This window comes from Orcinus orca, chromosome 1 (genome assembly GCF_937001465.1).
Source record: "Orcinus orca chromosome 1, mOrcOrc1.1, whole genome shotgun sequence".
NCBI lineage: Eukaryota > Metazoa > Chordata > Mammalia > Artiodactyla > Delphinidae > Orcinus > Orcinus orca.
In genome coordinates this window covers 80,906,009-80,918,772 of record NC_064559.1, presented here as the reverse complement: position 1 = coordinate 80,918,772, position 12,764 = coordinate 80,906,009, and positions in this window count along the sequence as shown.

The following is a 12,764-nucleotide window of genomic DNA, read 5'->3' as shown; positions in this document are numbered from 1 at the left end:
ACAGAGAGACATCAATAAATTCTTTTTCAGATTCTTACCAGTCATAGATATTCTTTTCCGGTGACTTGAGTGTGCTGAGTGCAGTTCTTTTAGCTACCGTGTAGGCCTTGTTGATTATCAGTTTGGTATTTGGAATGGTATCTTTGCTAATTTCAACCTCCTGGATGATGCCTCACCCCTCCCCACCTTTCCCGTTTAGCAGCCTTACGCGTGTTTTCTACATATTTGACTATGTTTTTGTTTTGTAATTTATTTCATGTGTAGCCATTTTGGATTCCACCTTTAAGTGATATCTTATGATATGTGTCTTTTTCTTTTTGAATTATGTCACTTAGAATGATCATACGTAACTCCTCCGGAGTTGTTACAACTGGCCATATTTCATTGATTTCCAGGCTGAGTAATATTCCACTCTACATAAGTACCACATCTCTATCCATTTTTTCCCTCCAGAGACATTTTAGTTATATCCTAGTCGAGGATCTTTTAAACAGAGAGGCAGTAAACATTGGGGTGCCTGTGTCCTCTCGATTTTTGTTTTTCCCAAGATATACGCCCATGAGTGCAAGTGCCCTATGCTCTGTAGCTCATTTTTTAGATGCTTTAGTAAACACAATACACTTCTCCAGAATGGCCGTTGGCAATATACATTTCCACTATAAGCCTCACAGGGCTCCCTCTTCTCCTTGCCCTGTCCTGCATTTCTGGTGTTTACACTTTATGAGGATGGCTCTTCTGACTGATGCAAAGTGATATCTTTTGTAGTATTGATTTCCAGTGCCCACCTGTTTGGTTGGCTAAAAAAGTGTATGCCCTTTTCTTGAATATATACAGAAACAAACGCATACAGCCTTTTTGGCCAACTGCAATGTTGGCAATGTTCAGCCCCTTTTCTTGTGCTTAATGGCGAGTCCTTTCTACCTCCTCAAATCCCTTTCCTGCCATTCTCCCTTGCTTACCAATCCTTTTCTCTGACTTTCCTCAAGACATTTTTCAGTGATAGATATTTTCAACTCTGCAGTTTCGTGAATTTTACTGCCCCTGAGTTCCATTGTTCAACTTGTGTTTATGGGAACTGGCCACAAAGCAGTGGGATTTCCTCAAGCCCTATACTGTTTCCATGGGCAACCCTAGCCTTTGGTCAATTCGTCTTCCTGATTGGAAATTAGAGTGACATGTGCCTGTCTGAACACCTAGGACTTGTCTCTCATTGTTCCTCATCCTTCCGCTTCATCCTCTGGACAAATTCCAAACTGTACGCAACAGGATGTTGACAGTGCTGACATCTCCAAGTGGGGAGACTGTTAGTAAAGACGCTGGAGGGGTGAACCCGAGCACCAGGAGATGAGGAGATGAGATGCCTTTTCCAAACTCTTCCCGATCAGACGGTAAACCATCTTCTGGATGTGACAGACATGTTTTAGCAGTAGGAAGAGTCCCATTCATGTAAGGAGAACACCAGGGCTTTTTCAAAATCAGTGTCTCCCCGAAACCCAAACTGGGGAGTTTTTTAAGCTACGGCTACACATATGTTCATTAAGGGCCTTGGGAAGTAGGCAGAGTCCAAACTTTAGATGATTGAAGTCTTCAGGGTCAGAAGCACTCACCACCGGCTTCCCTTAGGTTACACTTTAACTGTCATTGATAGATGATGTCAATAAAAATATCTATTCTTTTTCCGATTATTTCCCCTTATAAGTTATTGCAAAATATTGAGTGTAGTTCCCTGTGCTATCCAGTAGTTCCTTGTTGATGATCTATTTTATACATAGCAGTGTGTATGTGTTAATTCCAAACTGTTAATTTATCCCTCCTCCCACCTTTCCCCTTTGGTAATAATAAATTATAAGATTTTATACTTCTCAGAAATGGGGCAGCTGAAAGAGAGGTATCATTTTCAATGGAAAAGCATTTAAAACAAGATTGAAGCTTTAACCAAGATTATTAGATGTACATCCTTGGAAAGAAATCACTTCATTTCTCTAATATTGACCTGACAAATAAGACAAACCTTTTCACTGAACTTGCTTATAATAAAGTGATGGAAATATCAAATGGAAGTGTTAGAAACATCTTATTTTACCCGAGCCTTATAAACTGTTCTATGTTAACTACAGTTTGGCTCACACATCTGTTCATTGAAGTTACAATAGTCTCAATTTCTGTTACTGATCCTCCAGAGTGGACCCCAACAAGTGTCCCCCTGCCCAGTGTCATTGGGGCCAACAGATCGAGACTGAGTTTGGTTCACAAGCAAAGGAAACTTTATATTTTGATCAGAGAATGGAGAGGTGAGAGCATGCACTACCCCGTGGGCTGTGGGCTGGGCTGCTGTGTAGAGATCCTGTCAGAGTCAGTGGGAGGGAGGGGGCGGAGCTCTCGAGGGCCGGGTTGGCTGCAGCTCAGGCTCTATATCTCGGAGTCTGCACTGGGCCCCAGGAGCTGAGGTGTCGACCCAGCCATTCTGCACTAGGAAATCTGGTCTGAAGTGCCGGGTGTGGAACCTCTGCATGCGGGACCCTAGGAGCACGTGAAATTAGACAAAGCACAAAGGATAAAAAAGGTCAGACTTGACTTTATTGCCCAGATTCTATTTTTATCTCCCAGGGATTTTTAATGGGCTTTGCTGGGGACAAACCCCTCCTGTGCCTTTTGTCCCGTTCCTCATTCTTGGAGTGCTGAGGGTGCATGCCCTTCTTCTGTAACTGCTGAGTGCTGAGTTGGGAGCCCTCATACCAGGGGACGAGGGTCAGAACTTCTCCCCAGCAGCCTCCAGGTGACGTTGATTGGCCCCAGGACCCCTGCCTCCCTGCTCGTCCGTCTGAGCGAGCTGAGATTCTAACGACCTTTAAGGGTCCAGGAAAGAGATGTGCAGAGACGCTGTGGGGGCCGGTTTCACCCCGCCCCACATTTGTTCGGCCACCTTAGGCTGACCGTTTCTGCCAGCCTAGATGCTCTGACCAGTAGTCTGCTCTTTCTTCAATTAGGCCCCTGAATTAACGTAAAAACAGCACCAGGTGTCAGAGCCCTGCCCGCTCAACTCCCAGACAGTCCAGGGTCAGTGGTGATCAAGGACCATGATGGCCACTGAGTCAACAGCCTTTTGAAGTAAACAGGAGTCCAGCCGGTCTTATTGGCCACCATCATCACGGTGTCTGTAGGCTTTTCTATGGTGACAGTGTGATATACGGTTCCCCCGCCAAGATTATTAGCTCCCCTCCGGGTGCAGTAAGTCCTGCAAGCAGTAGTCTACTCCTTTGGGACACACTATTGTTGTTTTATGAGAGAAACTCCAGGTCAAGTGATGTTCACACGAGTCGTCATGGTGCCCTGTTGCCCCCGGTTATCTCTCTGGATGTTGGAGTTGGAGGGCCTCCTCACTCGAGGTCGGTGTGCCCACGGAGTGAACCCTGCAACTTCAGGGCATGGTTGGTGATTAGGATCACCACGTGGGGTCCTTTTCCCTTAGGAGGGAGGTGGCCTTTTGGGCTGCTGATTTCCAGGTTTTTAGATACCGCCAGTATCTTGGCCAGATGTGGCAGTGGGCCAAGCCCCTTGGTGACTGTAGTTTATCCTACCTGGATGGCATTCTTGCGTTGTTCCATTTCAAGTGGTCCCAGTTTTTGCACTAATTCTCCAATGGCGATTCACCTTTCACCGGGAATGGAAAGGTCAAAGGGTTTAGCTCAATTAGGGAGTTCCAGGGCAAGGGTCTGAATTGACTGCTCTTTCCATTCTTGAAAGGCCACTTCTGGATTATGTTCAAAAGGATCATCATCTTTTCCTTTCAGTGTTTCATATAGAGGCCCAGCTAGTAGACTGTAGTTAGGGATCCAGAAGCAGCAAACCCTGGCCTCCCCAGGAACCCCTAAGCTGTCTTCTAGTTTTAGAAAGGGGTAAGGCTGCAAATGGTTTCTTCCCTTTCCTGGGATGAGCTTCTCTGACCTTGTGTGAGAATGAAGCCCAGGCTGGTCACCGCAGTCTGTGATATTTGAGCTTTTTCTTGGACAACTTCTATCCTTTATTGGCTTGGTAGTTCAGAGGCCTCCTTAGTAGGGCTGGCGATCAGAATGTCATCTGCATATTGAAGGAGGGTTTCCTTTTCCAGAGGTAGAACTTTTTGGTCTTTAGCTAAGCTTTCCCCAAAGATGGTGTGGGAATTTTTGAACCCTTGGGTCAAGACGGCCCGGAAGTATTGTTTTAGTTGTATGTTGAGTCCTGCCACTCACAAGCCAAAATTTCTTGTGACTCTGGGACTAATGGAATACAAAAGAAGGCATCATTGAAGACTAATAGAGAATACCATGTCCTGGTGGTTGGTAGAATGACCAGCAGGGTGTAGGAATCAGGAGCAACTGGAGGTATATCCTCGGTGGCTTCACTGACTGTCCTGACATCCTTTACCAGGTCCCCAGCAGCCCATGGGGCTCTCGTGGTCAGGCCAATCCCAGGATATGGAGGTCTCCTGGGCAGGTACCCCACCCTCAACCCAGCCCACGGGGCTCTCATGGTCAGGCCCTTCCCAGGATACAGAGCTACCCTTGCAGGTACCGTGGCAGGGCTGGGCACACAGGAACCGTGCACATAGCCCTCATTGAAGAGCACCCCCAGCTCACCTGTCGCTCAGAGCTGACACAGAGCACCTCAGAGCAGGACTTGAACTAACAAACAGCAGCTCCGACAGGTCTGTGACCCTGGGCATCACTCTGTGTGGCCTCCCTCCACCTGGTCTTCCAGAGACTTCCACTGCACCCAGGGCACCAGGCCTCTGTCTCCAACCACCACCCACCCCTCCTCTCCCTGACTCCTGGGTTCCTCTCATTAGGAGAGGGTTTTCTTGAAGTTGTCTCCCACTCATGGGCCAGATAAAATGATTAGAAAACAAGCCAAAGCTGCAGCCCCTTGTCTATCCTGACTCTCAGGAGCCCACACCTGTTCCTTGGACCTGGCCGGTTCAGCAAGTTCCATTTTCTGCAACTGTGAGCCCCTGAGGGGTGATGATTGGCTGACCTGGGCAGCCTTACCTTGCCGGCCAGCCCTCCCCAGGTGTGCCTGGGTTGAGATCAATATAAATACCACTCCAGGCAGCAAGAGCCCCTGCAGCTGTGCCTGACGCCATTTTCTCTGCCCTGTCAGCAGTCTCGGGGCTGGGCTGGTGGGAGGGAGTGAGAGGCCACGGCTTTGTGGGTGGCCCAGTGTGAGTGGGGCTCTGCTGGACTTTCTGCAGCAGTTGCCAGGCTGCCACCTGCTAAAGAAGAGGATGTGTCACCCATACCTGCTGCTGGAATTTCTCCCTGGGCAGAGGTGAGGAAGGAAAAAAGCAGTGGGGGCAGGGACAGGACGGGTATCTCAGGCAGGGAAATGGAAATCTTCCAGAAGAGCACCCAGGGCCAGGACCATCCTGGCTGGCCTGCAGGCACCAAGTCAGCTGGCATGCTGTCACTCGTGTGGCTCCATGGCCCTTCCTCTAGGCTTTCAAGACCTTGTATATATTCAGGTGTTTTACCTGGGAAGGGTGGGAACAGTTCAGCAGCAACTGGCCTGGGGCTCAGCTCACGTTTACTCACAGATGCCTCGGCACGGTGCCCCAGCTTTGCAATGAGGACGCTTGTTGTGTGGGGGCTGCTGGCTGAATGGGAGACGATTCCCCACCACTGACCAACTTCAGAATTGTTTACAACTGGAGCAAGTGCCCTGATACGGTTTTCCTCTGTGTAACTGGTGGGTTCTGTTTTTTTTTTTTCTCTTTTTCGTTTTTGGTTCAAGGTAGATTTTATTCCTCTTTTTTGTATTTACAGATATAAGCATGGAAATAATTTATTCATATAAATACATGTATGTGAAGGGAATAATTGCCTTTTCTGTTTTACTTTTTAAATTTTATTTCTTTTTAATTTTGAAATTTATTTTATATTTTTATACAGCAGGTTCTTATTGGTTATCTATTTTATACATATAAATGTTTACATGCCAATCCCAATCTCTCAACTCCTCCCACCACCACCCCCCCAAGAGCTTTCCCCCCTTGTTGTCCATATGTTTGTTGTCTACATCTGTTGCTCTATTTATGCCTTGCAAAACGGTTAATCTGTACAGTTTTTCTAGGTTCCACATATATGCATGAATATACAAGATTTGTTTTTCTCTTTCTGACTTACTTCACTCTGTATGACAGTCTCTAGATCCATCGACGTCTCTACAAATGACCCAATTTCATTCCTTTCATGGCTTAGTAATATTCCATTTTATATATGTGCCACATCTTTATGCATTCGTCTGTCTGTGGGCATTTAGGTTGCTTCCATTACCTCGATATTGTAAATAGTGATGCAATGAACATTGCGGTGAATGTCTCTTTTTGATTTATGGTTTTGTCTGGGTATATGTCCAGTACTGGGATTGCTGTATCATATGGTAATTCTATTATTAGTTTCTTAAGAAACTCCATATTGTTCTCCATAGTGACTGTATCAATTTATATTCCCAACAATAGTGGAAGAGGGTTCCTTTTCTCCACACCCTTTCCAGCATTTGTTGTTTGTAGATTTTCAGATGATGCCCATTCTAACAGGTGTGAGGTGATACCTCATTGTTGAGTCCATTTCGTTGAGCAAGGGGTAGGTCTTGTCTATTACATATTTGGCTTATGGAACGGTATCTGTGCTAATTTCAAACTCTGGTTTTATGCGGCACCCCAACTCACCTTTCCCCTTAAGCAAGCATAAGTTGGTTTTCTAAACTTGAGACCCTGTTCTGTTTTGTAATTCAGTTCATGTGTAGCCAAGTTTACATTCCGTGTATTAGTGATACCTTATGATGTTTCTTTTTCTGTGTGACTTATTTCACTTAGAATCATCGTGCTTCAATCCACTCATTATGCTGGTACAGGCCTGGTGACACAGATTTCATTGATGAGTGGTATTCTGTTGTACGTAAGTACCGCAACATCTTTATCAATTATTTGTTCTCTGGGATATTTAACTTGTACCGTAGAAGAGGTTCCTGTAAACAGCGCCGTCCCAAATTTTGGGGTGTCTGTGTCTTTTTGATTTTAATTTCCCTAAGCTATAGGACCATAAGTGGAAATGCCCTAGACTCTGCTGCTTTGTTTTTCAGATGTATCAGGAAACACCATACACTTCTCCAGAGTGGCTGTTGGCAATTTACATCCCGCCCATCAGCATAACAAGGCTCCTTTTTCCCCATGGCCTGTATTGCCTTTCTGGATTTTACACTTTTTTCAGATGGCCCTTTAGACCGGGGGGAAGTGATACTTCATAGTAGTTCGGATTTCCATTGCAAGCTTGCTTGGTTTGCCAAAAAGGGCGTATGTGTTTGTTCCTGAATATATTCAGGAACAAACTCATACGCCCTTTTTTGCCAAGTGCATCATTGTCGATGTTCTGCCTATTTTCCTATGCTTTAAATGCAATTCCAGTCTACCTCCTGAAATCGGTTTCCTGAAATTCTGCCCCGCTTTCAAGTCCTCTTCGCAGCCTTACTTCAATATATTTTTGGACGTTATCTGTCATTTATAACTCTGCAGGTTTGTGAATTACAGGGCCCCTGAGCTCCTTTCTTCAACTCGGTTTCTTGTGAGCTGGCCGCAAACCCGCAAGACTGCTTCAGGCCCTAATCTGCTTCTGGCAGGGCACGCTGAGCCTTTGGTTAATTCCTCTTCCTGGTGGGAAATGAGTGTTAAATATGTCCGTCCAGACACCTACCTCACTCTCAACCCCTTGGTGATGTGGGTCCTCTGGTTTGTGGCCTCCTTTGCTGGGTTCCTCACCTTTCGATGATGTGGCCCCACTAGTGTGAGGACACTCCTGCCCGGTTCTCATCCACGTGGTTATGTGGACCCCCTGGTGAGAGTCTGTTCCTGGCTGTGTTCCTCATCCTTCTGTGAGGGAGACCCTCTGCTGATAGGTCACTCCTGCATGGCGGGCACACATTGCCTTGGTGAAGTCAGCCGTGTGGTGGCAGTTGGAGCGTGCTGGGAATCTCCTCTCCCCGGTGATGAGGGCCCTCTTGCGTCAGGCCCTAACTGCTGGGCTCACCAAATTTTCTTAGTGAGCCCAATGATGCATGGGCACTCCTCTTAGGATCCCATCTCCATGGGGATGTGGGCCTTCTGCTCTGAGGTCCCAACGGCTGGGTTGTTCACATTTTCATGATGTGGGCTCTCTGGTGTTAGTTCACAGAGGCCTGGATCCCATAGCCTCTGTGCTCTTGGCTGCCTGCTGGGAGGTTCCAACTGCTGGATTCCTCACTTTTTTAATTTTTTGGGCCCTCTGTTGTGAGGATCCTCCTGCCTGCCTCACTCCCAGCCCCTTCGTGATGTGTGTCCTCTGGTTTGAGGCCACATGTGCTGGGTTCCTCACCTTTCGATGATGTGGGACCAATGGTCTTAGGAGACTCCTGCCTGGTTCACATCCCCTTGGTGATGTGGGCCCTCTGTTGAGAGTCTGATCCTGGCTGGGTTCCTCACCCATCTGTGAGGTGGGCCGTCTGCTGTGAGGTCACTCCTGCCTGGCTTGCTCACCTCGCCTTGTGGACATGAGCCCTCTGGTGGCACTTGGAGCCTGCTGGGAGCCTCCTCCCCTCGGTGATGAGGGCCCTCTGGCGTCAGGCCCTAACTGCTGGGCTCCCCACATTTTGTGATGTGCGCCCAGTGGTGCGAGGACACTCCAGCCAGGTTCACATCCCCATTGGGATGTGGGCCTTCTGCTCTGAGGTCCCAACGCCTGGGTTGCTCACAGTTTCATGATGTGGGCTCTCTGCTGTTAGTTCACTCCTGCCTGCATCCCATAGCTTCTGTGCTCTCGGCCGCCTGCTGGGAGGTTCCAACTTCTGGATTCCTCACCTTTCTTATTCTTTGGGCCCTCTGTTTTTAGGCTACTTCTGCCTGCCTCACTCCCATTCCCTTTGTGATATGTGTCCTCTGATTTGAGGTCACATGTGCTGGGTTCCGCACCTTTCGATGATGTGACCCCACTCGTGTGAGGACACTCCTGCCTGGTTCCCATCCCCTTGCTGAGGTGGGCACTCTGGCGAGAGTCTGATACTGGCTGGGTTCCTCAACATTCTGTGAGGTAGGCCCTCTGCTGTGAGGTCACTCCTGCCTGGCTGGCACACATCACCTTGGAGACGTGAGCCCTCTGGTGGCAGTTGGAGCGTGCAGGGTGCCTCCTCCTCTCGGTGATGATGGCCCTCTGGCATCAGGCCCTAAATTGTGGGCTCCCCACATTTTCTGAGGTGCGCCCAGTGGTGCGAGGACACTCCAGCCAGGTTCCCATTCCCATGGGGATGTGGGCCTTCTGCGCTGAGGTCCCAACGCCTGGGTTGTTCACAGTTTTATGATGTGGGCCCTCTGCTGTGAGTTCACTGCGGCCTGGATCCCATAGCCTCGGTGTTCTGAGCCACCTGCTGGAAGTTCTAAATGCTGGAATCCTCACGTTTTTTATATTATGTGCCCTGTGTTGTGAGGCTACTCCTGCCTGCCTCACTCCAAGGCCCTTGGTGATGTGGGTCCTCTGGTTTGACGACACATGTGCTGGGTTCCTCACCTTAAGATGATGAGGCCCCACTGGTGTGAGGATAATCCTGACTGGTTCCCATCCCCTTTGTGATGTGGGCCGTCTGGTGAGAGTCTGATCCTGGCTGGGTTCCTCACCCATCTGTGAGGTGGGCCCTCTACTATCAGGTAACTCTTGCCTGGCTTGCTCACCTCGCCTTGTTGACATGAGCCCTCTGGTGGCACTTGGACCCTGCTGGGAGCCTCCTCACCTCTGTGATGAGGGCCCTCTGGCGTCAGGCCCTAACTCCTGGGCTCCCCAACTTTTCTTAGTGAGCCCAGTGATGCTCGGGCACTCCTCTTAGGTTCCCATCTCCATGGGGATGTGGGCCTTCTGCTCTGAGGTTCCAACGGCTGGGTTGATCACAATTTCATGATGTGGGCTCTCTGCTGTTAGTTCACTGTGGCCTGGATCCCATAGCCTCTGTGCTCTTGGCCGCCTGCTGGGAGGTTCCAACTGCTGGATTCCTCACTTTTTTAATTTTTTAGGCCCTCTGTTGTGAGGATCCTCCTGCCTGCCTCACTCCCAGCCCCTTCGTGATGTGTGTCCTGTGGTTTGAGGCCACATGTGCTGGGTTCCTCACCTTTCGATGATGTGGGACCAATGGTCTTAGGAGACTCCTGCCTGGTTCACATCCCCTTGGTGATGTGGGCCCTCTGTTGAGAGTCTTATCCTGGCTGGGTTCCTCACCTTTCTGTGAGGTGGACCATCTGCTGTGAGGTCACTCCTGCCTGGCTTGCTCACCTCGCCTTTTGGACATGAGCCCTCTGGTGGCACTTGGAGCCTGCTGGGAGCCTCCTCCCCTCGGTGATGAGGGCCCTCTGGCGTCAGGCCCTAATGGCTGGGCTCCCCACATTTTGTGATGTGTGCCCAGTGCTTCGAGGACACTCCATCCAGGTTCACATCCCCATTGGGATGTGGGCCTTCTGCTCTGTGGTCCCAACGGCTGGGTTGTTCACAGTTTCATGATGTGGGCTCTCTGCTGTTAGTTGACTCTGGCCTGGATGCCATAGCCTCTGTGCTCTGGGCCGCCTGCTGGGAGGTTCCAACTGCTCAATACCTCAACTTTTGTATTCTATGGGTCCTGTGTTGCGATGCTCCTCCTGCCTGCCTCACTCGCAACCCCTTCGTGATGTGGGTCCTCTGATTTGAGGCCACATGTGCTGGGTTCCGCAACTTTCAATGATGTGGCCCCACTGGTGTGAGGACACTCCTGCCTGGTTCCCATCCCCTTGGTGATGTGAGCCTTCTGGTGACAGTCTGATCCTGGCTGGGTTCCTCACTCTTCTGTGAGGTAGGCCCTCTGCTGTGAGGTCAATCCTGCCTGACTTGCACACATCACCTTGGCGACGTGGGCCCTCTGTTGGCACATGGAACCTGTTGGGAGCCTCCTGCCCTCGGTGATGACGGCCCTCTAGCATCAGGACCTAAATGCTGGGCTCGCCACGTTTTCTGATGTGAGCCCAGTGATGCCAGGTCACTCTTGTCAGGTTCCCATCCCCATGGGGATGTGGGCTTTCTGCTCTGAGGTCCCAACGCCTGGGTTGCTCACAGTTTCATGATGTGGGCTCTCTGGTGTTAGTTCACTGCTGCCTGCATTCCATAGCTTCTGTGCTCTCGGCCGCCTGCTGGGAGGTTCCAAATGCTGGATTCCTCACCTTTTTTATTCTTTGGGCCCTCTGTTTTTAGGCTACTCCTACCTGCCTCACTCCCATCCCCTTTGTGATGTATGTTCTCTGATATGAGGCCGCATGTGCTGGGTTCCTCACCTTTCGATGATGTGGCCCCACTGGTGGGAGGACAGTCCTGACTAGTTCCCATCCCCTTGTTGTTGTGAGCCCTCTGGCGAGAGTCACATCCTGCCTCGGTTCCTCACCCTTCTGTGAGATAGGCCCTCTGCTGTGAGGTCACTACTGCCTGGCTGGCGCATGCCACCTTGTAGATGTGGGCCCTCTGTTGGCAGTTGGAACCTGCTGGGAGTCTCCTCCCCTCAGTTATGAGGACCCCCTGGCGTCAGGCCCTAACTGCTGGGCTCCTAACTTTTTCTGATATGTGCTAAGTGGTGCGAGGCCACTCCTGCCAGGTTCCCATCCCAATGGGGATGTGGGCCTTCTGTTCTGAGGTCCCAACGGCTGGGCTGCTCACAGGTTCATGATGTGGGCCCTCTGCTGTGAGTTCACTGCGGCCTGAATCCCATAGCCTCAGTGCTCTGGGCCACTTGCTGGGAAGTTCCAACTGCTGGATTCCTCAACTTTTATATTCTATGGACCCTGTGTTGTGAGGCCGGTCCTGCCAGCCTAATTCTGAACCCCTTGGTGATGTGGTTCCTCTGGTTTGAGGGTACATGTGCTGGGATCCTCACCTTTCGATGATGTCGTCCCACTGGTGTGGGGACACTCCTGCCTGGTTCCCATCCCCTTGGTGATGTGGGCCTTCTGGTGTGAGTCTGATCCTGACTGGGTTCGTCACCCTTCTGTGAGGTGGGCCCTCTGCTGTGAGGTCATTCGTGCCTGGTTGGCACACATCGCCTTGGCGACGTCAGCCCTCTGGTGGCAGTTGGAGGTGCTGGGAGCCTACTTCCCTTGGTGATGAGGGTACGCTGGCGTCAGGCCTTAACTGCTGGTCTCCCAAATTTTTCTGATACGTTCTCAGTGGTGCGAGGACACTCCTACCAGATTTCCATCCCCATGGGGATGTGGGCCTCCTGCTCTGAGGTCCCAATGGCTGGGTTGCTCAGTTTCCTGACATGGGCCCTCTTCTGTGAGTTCACTGTGGCCTGGATCCCATAGCCTCGGTGCTCTGGGTCGCCTGCTGGGAGGTTCCAACTGCTGGATTCCTCACTTTTTTATTCTATGGGCCCAGTGTTGTGAGGCTACTCCTACCTGCCTCACTCTAAGGCCCTTGGTGATGTGCGTCCTCTGGATTGAGGACACATGTGCTGAGTACCTCACCTTTCGATGATGTGGCCCCACTGGTGTGAAGACACTCCTGCCTGGTTCCCATTCCCTTGGTGATGTGGGCCTTCTGGTGAGAGTCTGATGTTGGCTGGGTTTCTCACCCTTCAGTGAGGTGGGACCTCTGCTGTGAGGTAACTCCTGTCTGGCTTGCTCACGTTGTCTTGGCAACGTGAGCCCTCAGGTGGCAGTTGGAGCCTGCTGGGAATCTCCTCCCCTCAGTTATGAGAGCTCT